Source organism: Cheilinus undulatus, linkage group 8 (genome assembly GCF_018320785.1).
Source record: "Cheilinus undulatus linkage group 8, ASM1832078v1, whole genome shotgun sequence".
Taxonomy (NCBI): Eukaryota; Metazoa; Chordata; class Actinopteri; order Labriformes; family Labridae; genus Cheilinus; species Cheilinus undulatus.
Genome location: NC_054872.1, coordinates 8,160,626 through 8,172,662, shown reverse-complemented (window position 1 = coordinate 8,172,662; position 12,037 = coordinate 8,160,626).

Below are 12,037 nucleotides of genomic sequence, written 5' to 3'. Positions count from 1 at the left end.
GGGTTGTGTGATGGTTACCAAGGCGACAGAAATATTTTTTCTGTATTCTTTCAAAGCAGAAGCAAGAAGACACCATCAACTCTGGATGACCCCTAGAAATTTCAGGTGCAAAAATCTTTGTGTTTTTCTTTCTGTCTTTCTCTGCCTCACACAAACATTCACACAGAGAGTGACAGAGTCTGCATTGGTTTGGAGTCAATGTTAATTTCACAGACAATAAGTGTGGCTAAAAATGTTAGTCGACTTTGTTTTTTATGAGAGAGACGAAACTAGCTAAGATAGATCTACATGACTAAGGTTTAGTGTTTTCAATGAGAATGAAACGAGACTTAAATATATGATCAGAGTGGGTATACTCTTCATCTAGAAGTGGGTATAGTCTTTATCAAGGAGTAGGAATACTCTTCATCTAGAAGTGGGTATACTCTTCATCTAGGAGGGGGTATACGCTTTATCAAGGAGTGCGAATACTCTTCATCTAGGAGTGGAAAGACTCTTTATCAAGGAGTGCGAATACTCTTCATCTAGAAGTGGGTATACTCTTCATCTAGGAGTGGGTATACTCTTCATCTAGGAGTGGGTATACTCTTCATCTATGAGTGGGTATACTCTTCATCTAGGAGTGGAAAGACTCTTTATCAAGGAGTGGGAATACTCTTCATCTAGAAGTGGGTATACTCTTCATCTAGAAGTGAGTATACTCCTCATCTAGGAGTGGGTATACTCTTTATCTAGAATCATGTATACTCTTCATCTAGAATCAGGTATACTCTTCATCTAGAATCAGGTATACTCTTCATCTAGAATCAGGTATACTCTTCATCTAGAAGTAGATATACTCTTTATCTAGAATTGGGTATACTCTTCATCTAGAAGTGAGTATACTCTTCATCTAGACGTGGAAATACTCATCATCTAGAAGTGAGTACACTCTTCACCTAGAAGTGGGTATACTCTTTGTCTAGAAGTGGCTATACTCTTCATCTAGGAGTGGGTATACTCTTCATCTAGGACTGGAAATACTCTTCATCTAGAAGTGGGTATACTCTTCATCTAGAAGTAGACATACTCTTCATCTAGAAGTGGGTATACTCTTCATCTAGAAGTGAGTATACTCTTTATCTAGACGTGGAAATACTCTTCATCTAGGAGTGGGTATACTCTTCATCTTTAAGTGGGTATATTCTTCATCTAGAAGTGGGTATACTCTTCATCTAGAAGTAGACATACTCTTCATCTAGAAGTGGGTATACTCTTCATCTAGAGTGAGTATACTCTTCAACTAGAAGTGGGTATACTCTTCATCGAGCAGTAGAAATACTCTTCATCTAGAAGTGGGTATACTCTTCATCTATAAGTGAGTATACTCTTCATCTAGAAGTGAGTATACTCTTTATCTAGACGTGGAAATACTCTTCATCTAGGAGTGGGTATACTCTTCAACTAGAAGTGAGTATACTCTTCATCTAGGAGTGGGTATACTCTTCAACTAGAAGTGGGTATACTCTTCATCTAGGAGTGGGTAAATACTCTTCATCTTTAGAAGTGGGTATATTCTTCATCTAGAAGTAGACATACTCTTCATCTAGAAGTGGGTAAATACTCTTCATCTAGAAGTGGGTATACTCTTCATCTAGAAGTGGTTATACTCTTCATCTAGAAGTAGACATACTCTTCATCTAGAAGTGGGTATACTCTTCATCTAGAAGTGAGTATACTCTTCATCTAGAAGTGAGTATACTCTTTATCTAGAAGTGGAAATACTCTTCATCTAGTAGTGGGTATACTCTTCATCTTGAAGTGGGTATATTCTTCATCTAGAAGTGGGTATACTCTTCATCTAGAAGTAGACATACTCTTCATCTAGAAGTGGGTATACTCTTCATCTAGGAGTGGGTATACTCTTCAACTAGAAGTGGGTATACTCTTCATCTAGAAGTAGACATACTCTTCATCTAGAAGTGGGTATACTCTTCATCTAGAAGTGAGTATACTCCTCATCTAGGAGTGGGTATACTCTTTATCTAGAATCATGTATACTCTTCATCTAGAATCAGGTATACTCTTCATCTAGAATCAGGTATACTCTTCATCTAGAATCAGGTATACTCTTCATCTAGAAGTAGATATACTCTTTATCTAGAATTGGGTATACTCTTCATCTAGAAGTGAGTATACTCTTCATCTAGACGTGGAAATACTCATCATCTAGAAGTGAGTACACTCTTCACCTAGAAGTGGGTATACTCTTTGTCTAGAAGTGGCTATACTCTTCATCTAGGAGTGGGTATACTCTTCATCTAGGACTGGAAATACTCTTCATCTAGAAGTGGGTATACTCTTCATCTAGAAGTAGACATACTCTTCATCTAGAAGTGGGTATACTCTTCATCTAGAAGTGAGTATACTCTTCATCTAGAAGTGAGTATACTCTTTATCTAGACGTGGAAATACTCTTCATCTAGGAGTGGGTATACTCTTCATCTTTAAGTGGGTATATTCTTCATCTAGAAGTGAGTATACTCTTCATCTAGGAGTGGAAATACTCTTCATCTAGGAGTGGGTATACTCTTCATCTAGGAGTGGGTATACTCTTCAACTAGAAGTGGGTATACTCTTCATCTAGAAGTAGACATACTCTTCATCTAGAAGTGGGTATACTCTTCATCTAGAAGTGAGTATACTCTTCATCTAGAAGTGAGTATACTCTTTATCTAGACGTGGAAATACTCTTCATCTAGGAGTGGGTATACTCTTCAACTAGAAGTGAGTATACTCTTCATCTAGAAGTGAGTATACTCTTTATCTAGACGTGGAAATACTCTTCATCTAGGAGTGGGTATACTCTTCATCTTTAAGTGGGTATATTCTTCATCTAGAAGTGGGTATACTCTTCATCTAGACGTGGAAATACCCTTCATCTAGGACTGGAAATACTCTTCATCTAGAAGTGGGTATACTCTTCATCTAGAAGTAGACATACTCTTCATCTAGAAGTGGGTATACTCTTCATCTAGAAGTGAGTATACTCTTCATCTAGAAGTGAGTATACTCTTTATCTAGACGTGGAAATACTCTTCATCTAGGAGTGGGTATACTCTTCATCTTTAAGTGGGTATATTCTTCATCTAGAAGTGAGTATACTCTTCATCTAGGAGTGGAAATACTCTTCATCTAGGAGTGGGTATACTCTTCATCTAGGAGTGGGTATACTCTTCAACTAGAAGTGGGTATACTCTTCATCTAGAAGTAGACATACTCTTCATCTAGAAGTGGGTATACTCTTCATCTAGAAGTGAGTATACTCTTCATCTAGAAGTGAGTATACTCTTTATCTAGACGTGGAAATACTCTTCATCTAGAAGTGGGTATACTCTTCATCTAGAAGTGAGTATACTCCTCATCTAGGAGTGGGTATACTCTTTATCTAGAATCATGTATACTCTTCATCTAGAATCAGGTATACTCTTCATCTAGAATCAGGTATACTCTTCATCTAGAATCAGGTATACTCTTCATCTAGAAGTAGATATACTCTTTATCTAGAATTGGGTATACTCTTCATCTAGAAGTGAGTATACTCTTCATCTAGACGTGGAAATACTCATCATCTAGAAGTGAGTACACTCTTCACCTAGAAGTGGGTATACTCTTTGTCTAGAAGTGGCTATACTCTTCATCTAGGAGTGGGTATACTCTTCATCTAGGACTGGAAATACTCTTCATCTAGAAGTGGGTATACTCTTCATCTAGAAGTAGACATACTCTTCATCTAGAAGTGGGTATACTCTTCATCTAGAAGTGAGTATACTCTTCATCTAGAAGTGAGTATACTCTTTATCTAGACGTGGAAATACTCTTCATCTAGGAGTGGGTATACTCTTCATCTTTAAGTGGGTATATTCTTCATCTAGAAGTGAGTATACTCTTCATCTAGGAGTGGAAATACTCTTCATCTAGGAGTGGGTATACTCTTCAACTAGAAGTGAGTATACTCTTCATCTAGAAGTGAGTATACTCTTTATCTAGACGTGGAAATACTCTTCATCTAGGAGTGGGTATACTCTTCATCTTTAAGTGGGTATATTCTTCATCTAGAAGTGGGTATACTCTTCATCTAGACGTGGAAATACCCTTCATCTAGGACTGGAAATACTCTTCATCTAGAAGTGGGTATACTCTTCATCTAGAAGTAGACATACTCTTCATCTAGAAGTGGGTATACTCTTCATCTAGAAGTGAGTATACTCTTCATCTAGAAGTGAGTATACCTTTTATCTAGACGTGGAAATACTCTTCATCTAGGAGTGGGTATACTCTTCATCTTTAAGTGGGTATATTCTTCATCTAGAAGTGAGTATACTCTTCATCTAGGAGTGGAAATACTCTTCATCTAGGAGTGGGTATACTCTTCATCTAGGAGTGGGTATACTCTTCAACTAGAAGTGGGTATACTCTTCATCTAGAAGTAGACATACTCTTCATCTAGAAGTGGGTATACTCTTCATCTAGAAGTGAGTATACTCTTCATCTAGAAGTGAGTATACTCTTTATCTAGACGTGGAAATACTCTTCATCTAGGAGTGGGTATACTCTTCAACTAGAAGTGGGTATACTCTTCATCTAGGAGTGGGTATACTCTTCAACTAGAAGTGGGTATACTCTTCATCTAGGAGTGGGTATACTCTTCAACTAGAAGTGGGTATACTCTTCATCTAGGAGTGGGTATACTCTTCATCTAGGAGTGGGTATACTCTTCAACTAGAAGTGGGTATACTCTTCATCTAGAAGAAGACATACTCTTCATCTAGAAGTGGAAATACTCTTCATCTAGAAGTGAGTATACTCTTCATCTAGAAGTGAGTATACTCTTCATCTACAAGTGGGTATACTCTTCATCTAGAAGTGAGTATACTCTTCATTTGGAGTGGGAATACTCTTCATCTAGGAGTGGGTATACTCTTTATCAAGGAGTAGGAATACTCTTCATCTAGAAGTGGGTATACTCTTCATCTAGGAGGGGGTATACGCTTTATCAAGGAGTGGGAATACTCTTCATCTAGAAGTGGGTATACTCTTCATCTAGGAGTGGGTATACTCTTCATCTAGGAGTGGGTATACTCTTCATCTAGACTTGGAAAGACTCTTTATCAAGGAGTGGGAATACTCTTCATCTAGAAGTGGGTATACTCTTCATCTAGAAGTGAGTATACTCTTCATCTACAAGTGGGTATACTCTTCATCTAGAAGTGAGTATACTCTTCATTTGGAGTGGGAATACTCTTCATCTAGGAGTGGGTATACTCTTTATCAAGGAGTAGGAATACTCTTCATCTAGAAGTGGGTATACTCTTCATCTAGGAGGGGGTATACGCTTTATCAAGGAGTGGGAATACTCTTCATCTAGGAGTGGAAAGACTCTTTATCAAGGAGTGGGAATACTCTTCATCTAGAAGTGGGTATACTCTTCATCTAGGAGTGGGTATACTCTTCATCTAGGAGTGGGTATACTCTTCATCTAGACGTGGAAAGACTCTTTATCAAGGAGTGGGAATACTCTTCATCTAGAAGTGGGTATACTCTTCATCTAGAAGTGGGTATACTCTTCATCTAGACGTGGAAATACTCTTCATCTAGGAATGGAAATACTCTTCATCTAGGAGTGGGTATACTCTTCATCTAGAAGTGGGTATACTCTTCATCTAGATTTGGAAATACTCTTCATCTAGGAGTGGGTATACTCTTCATCTAGGAGTGGGTATACTCTTCAACTAGAAGTGGGTATACTCTTCATCTAGGAGTGGGTATACTCTTCATCTAGAAGTGGGTATACTCTTCATCTAGGAGTGGGAAGACTCTTCATCTAGAAGTTGGTATACTCTTCATCTAGGAGTGGGTATACTCCTCATCTAGAAGTGGGTATACTCTTCATCTAGAAGTGGGTATACTCTTCATCTAGGAGTGGGTATACTCTTCATCTAGGAGTGGGTATACTCTTCATCTAGAAGTGGGTATATTCTTTATCTAGAAGTGGGTATACTCTTCATCTAGGAGTGGGAAGACTCTTCATCTAGAAGTTGGTATACTCTTCATCTAGGAGTGGGTATACTCCTCATCTAGAAGTGGGTATACTCTTCATCTAGAAGTGGGTATACTCTTCATCTAGGAGTGGGTATACTCTTCATCTAGGAGTGGGTATACTCTTCATCTAGAAGTGGGTATATTCTTTATCTAGAAGTGGGTATACTCTTCATCTAGAAGTGGGTATACTCTTCATCTAGGAGTGGGTATACTCTTCATCTAGACGTGTGTTTTCTCTTTGGAGACTTAAAAAATCAGCAGGCATACTTTGCATGCTCTTGTACACCCTGACTACACCACTGTGTTTAAAGTGAACAATCACATTTTCACATGCAGTTTCAACACCAGGGCCTCCAATCTTCACCTAAACAATCAACTGCTGTCTGTCTACAACCCTCCGAGAGTCACTTGCTCCTCAGCATGTGTCACTGGGTACTGTCCATCTGAATATGAAGTTTTAAGAGAAACCTATCCTCTTTATATACAGGGATTAAATACCTGGTTAATCTGAAAGTATCTCGACACTATTATCAAACGTCCATCAAGTTGTTTCCTATTGGAAACATAGCTAATTTGCTGTTATTTAAATGATTTAGGTTTTAGATATTAGTATTGAGGAGACTTTCTATAAGTTGTAGCTGAAAATGGTGAATTAGATTTTAATAAATGTATAATCAGGCATCGAATGATTGTATGAAAAATACATCACCAGGGTTAATCACTTACAGACAAACTTGTGCTTAATGGCCTCAGAAGTGATTAACTCACCTGTGAGCATGTTTGATGGATGTTATTTGTCAAAACTGTAACGAAAATCTCTGCATTGTCTCTGATCAAAATGTTTGAAACACTAGTGTATGGTGACTACAGGTGTGGTAGAATAAACTCACAAGGAGATTTGGTTTATAATTGTTAATAACTAGTTTTAATTCAATAAATAGAATAATCTCCAGTGTTTAAAACATTTGTGAAAAGTTAAACTAGTGATATCAGTTGATTTTGAAAAATAATAATCAAATAATTTTAGGCTTGTAATTGATCTGGATATATTGCATGTGTTGATAATATGCAAAAAAGATACATCACTGGTAGATTTCAATGTTACTAGTAAAGAAAGAACATGCTTCTGAATGGCATCAAAACTTTTTAAAAGCTTTAATAAACAAGAAGAGACTGAAGGCAGGCTGTTCACCTATCAGTCAATCTAGGAAGGTGTTAGTCTGTGAAATATGGATTTGAATCAAGAACAGAGGGGATTTTTAGCATTGTGTGTTTTCATCTGATTTACAATAACTTAAGATAATTGTCTGACAGCATCAGAGTGATTAATTAAGAGATTAATTACCAACTGATCTGTTCAGTTTTGTCATGGTTTTAGACTTTGTGTGCAAAACATGGATGAATATAAATTGTTGATAAAAAAAAAAAAAAAAAACACTTGGAAAGTTTACCATAAGGGGTGAAAATGTTGAAATGTAAACCCTAAATTGGCAATGCATTCTGGGAGGATGATACAGAATATAAATTGGTATCTAAATGCCATATTAGAAAGAAAGTATTAATTTGAGTCTCAATACATTTGAAGATAACAATAGATTAAATTTCCTAAATTTCTCCATGTCTAAGGCTTAATCATATTTGCAGTTTTTCCTTTTAAATATGGTTTATATTAAGGGTTGATTAAGGTCAGCCATTGCAAACTCTTTAAACCTGCCTTTTTAATTTATGGGAGATGAAAAGTGTAATAATCAGAAGATTAGATTTAAGCTCCAAGGATGTTGGTAGTTTATATGTAAATTAATGTGAATTTACGACAGAAAAAGTTTATTATCTTATTATAGAGCAGGTGTTCTCAACCTTTTTGGCCCGCAACCTCCAAAATAAATGTGCAAGAGACCCGGGACCCCACAGTAACTGGGGGTGGTTCAACCATAGTTGAGTGCAGACATGCACAGTCAAGAATAGTCATGTGCAGACTTTAAGCCTTTTTTAAGCATTACTTTGATTTCAGCATAAATTTCACTAAATGACTGTGCTTTGTATTCATTTCCATTCATTTCATGCATATATTTTGATTTAAAATGGGTGAAATTTACAATCTGAAACAATTTTGAAATGTTTTTTATTTTTATAAGGCATCTGCGGAGCCCTTCTCAGTGTCTCGAGACCCCCAGGTTGAATACTATTGCTTTAGAGGAGTTATCTTTTCCAGTAAACAAAACACAAACAAACAAATAATTACATGAATGTAGAAAGAAAGAAAGAAAGAAAGAAAGAAAGAAAGAAAGAAAAAAAAGAAAGAAAGCACCAGTAACCGTATGGACTTGTCCAATTCCTCGTGTACAGAGGCTGTCGTTCCTGATGCTGGCCTCCTGGGTTCTGATTTGGTCCGTGGCTCCTTCCTCACCTGTAAAGCTGAAAAATAAATCAGTCATTTTTAAGGTGGTATTAATAATTATTATCATTTTATAGACATATTTTCTAATATGTCTGATTCAAAAGGGCAAGTGTTTTGACCCTAACACCACCGTACAGTGACCTCGATGACATTTTCGCTCCATATTGATTAAGAAAAGAATATTTAATGTCACTCCCACACAAACCTGATTAGAGCACCTGATGGAAATATCGTATTAACGAGACCTTTCCATTTGAACGCTCAGTTATTGTGCTTCTGATAGCTGCTGTGAGTGATGAAATACAACATGGGCGAGATGCAGACAGTAAATGTCAGAGCGATTTGACAGACAGGAGAGAGAGGCTGAGATCGATGCCTGACGAAATGAAAATGTAGAAATGAGAAAAACGACAGTGATTGTGATCTACCTTTTTTTATATGCATATTAAACTGATAGCAGATCAAAAAGAATACGTAGGGTCTTTAACATTTAAGACACAATCTAGAACACCCCCACCCACCCTAAAAGAATAAGGGTGTAAAAGGAATTCCCATCTCTTTTGGTTTCCTCCTAACCAGGACGGCTCAGGGAATATTTAACATGCTGCTCTCTGGTTTGGACCTTTTCTTGGCTCCGTGCCTCATGAGTGTAATTTGGATGAGTGCAGCTCGCTTGCCTTTGGGCTCATTAACAACAATATAAACAGTAATTACTGTGATCGCCTAATTAATTCATTTAAAAATGCTGCACGGCGTAAAAGGAGTGAGCAAATCTTTTCTGGAGATAAGAATTTTACGGAATCATTGTTAACATAATTAGCATGTTCCAAAATAACACCGAATAATTAAAAACTTTTTTTTTTTTTTGGTCCAATTTCATACTCTTTTATTATTATTCAGATTGTTCCCGCTTTTCTTTTCCTCCTCTCTAAGCCTGCTTTCTGTGAGTTATCCTTCTCTGATCCATTCTCTGTCTGCATGGCAGCTCTGCAGTCTGATAAATGTAATCCTCCCCTCTGGACACAGCCTTTTGTTTTGGGCCATTTTGACGCTTTTCTCTGATCACCAAGCTTTGCTTATTATAGAATTCTCTGCCTTCATTGCCTGTGGGTTTTGTTGAGGTGAAGAATGGTCATTTTGCCTTCAATTGTCCATTAATTCTATCTTTATAGGCCAGTTAATTGTAATTAACAGCAATTATGATTCGGCTGAATAAGAAATGGATTGATTGTTTCCTGCACAATTAGTGCCCAAATCTTTACATTACCCCCTCCACGCCCACATCCTATAGAGATTTACCCCCAAAACAATGTTGCAATTAAGCCTGACATTCAGCAGCATAGATAGGATTCCTGATAATGTTTTTTTTTCTAAATAGATCAGATAAAGTGCCCCAAACACACGCACATAGCGAGCCCATACTTCGTGTTTACGTCCTCACAGCCTCTCCTTCTGTTAAATTATGTAGATCAGAACTCTGTTGCGCATATTTTATCGCTCCTATTGTTTGAATGAACTCTGAAATGGAAAAGAAAACATCAGTGCAAACAAAATGGGCCACAATGTGTGAAGCATGTGTCACATTGGTTTATGTTACAGGCACAGTCCTCTGACCCTTCAAAACCCCAATTAGTATTCCTGTAGGATTTATTACCACGCCTGGCATCACTTCTTGTTGATTACCTCTCTACTGATTAAAGTGAGAGGAGATTTATGGACACATCTGACTGATGCAGCAGTGGAGGGGTCTCACTCTGTCACAGTGGCACCGTATCTATAGACCATCCAGTGGCAGAGGTTCATAAATATCATTATTTAAATTCACACAGGGGTTATATTAGGTAACCTGCTTTATTTAAATAGAGACTGGTGACGTTTCTGTGATATTTGAGAAACAAAACTTCACTTGTCCTTCATTTAAATCTGTAAAGAAGCTTTAACTTCTTTAGTGGAACCTATCACAAACTCCTTAAAGAAAAACTGAGATCAACATTTGAAAAAAATGTTCAAACCATTCATTTATTGCATGATAAATGTTCCAGTTTTGACCTTAGCTGGAGAAAATAACACACATCTTAAGAAAAACAAACAAGTTATGCAAATATGATTATTTTCTATATTTTGAGAATTTAAAAAACAATAATAAAAAGAAAATAAAAATGAAACGGATGCATGTTCCATGCCACAGTTTTTCTATTAAAAACTGCTCTGCAACACACTTCTAAATCCCAGCCCACCAGCTCAGAACCATTCCTTTAACTTATATATTTTTATGCATTTTATGCTCTATTCAGCGATCTATAATACTCAATAAAATCAAAGCTTTGGCTCTCCTTTTCTCCCGTAAAAGCACTTCACTAAATTAATTTTGTTAAATTTAGCAAATGTTTCAAAGAGTTTTGTTTTAAATTAAAATTATGTATGAAGTTCTACAGGATAAATGTAAATTAACAACAGTAAAACATTATTTTATTATTAACTTTTGTAAGATGAAATGTGAAATAAGGGTAGTCTGAAGCACAGTGCTTGATCGCCACCTGCTGGTTGATTATAACAGTACTACTGACTGAGTAGTTGAAAAACCAGGAGCTGCAGTCACAAAGCTTTCTAACTCTAATGATAATAACATCATAATAACCCAGAACACATCATCAAGTCATTATAAACCAAGAAACACAAAAATACAGGCGATAATTAGATTAAATTGAAATTAAAATACCAGAAAAACCGAGAAGAATCCAGGAAACACATGACTGCAGCTAAAGAGACCTAAAGACCAGAGATGTAAGAGCTTATAAGAAATTAAGAAGAGATCAAATAGAAATCAAAACATGAAGAGATAAAAACAATTAATACGGGTAGGTATTGTCTCTGTCTCCCTCCTCTTTAAGCCAGTATTCACTCTTAAATTTTCTACTTCTTCCTCAAAATTGACCTTAAAGCTTCTATGCATGCTCTTCTTGGTTTGATTCTTACAGCTATATCTTCATGTCTCCTATTTGATTTTAGAGCTTTTTACCCCTGTTTTACCTGATTACTGTCATTATTATTGTTTTTTATTATTATTATGACTACAGTCTAACAGTTTCTAGCTTTCTAATTTTTGTATTCTGACTTGTTGATCTCTACAAATTTTAACCACGTTTCTTATTCCATTCTTACTGTTCTGATTTCTATTCCATTCCATCTCTTACCACTAGTTTAAATGCTCTTACATTTCTGGTCCTGAAGTCTCTTTTTATGTAGTTGGGTTCCTTGGTTACAGTGTTAATTTCATCGACTACAACTATGACTAAAAATATTCGTCGACAGCCTTTATTTCTATGACAAAAACTAGACTAAGACTGACAAAAAACTGACAAAAAGTATGTTTAGTTTTTGTCAAGATGACTAAAACTAGACTAAAATGTGATGTAGTTTTCATCTGACATTCAAAACTGTGGTATTTCTCTACTGTGGGTAAATCTGTCAAAGTACAGTGCATCTGTATCTATTCTGCCTCTCAGCTGTAGAAAGCAGGGACCCCAGGTTTGGCAGGGTGCAGAGAACACTCTGCCA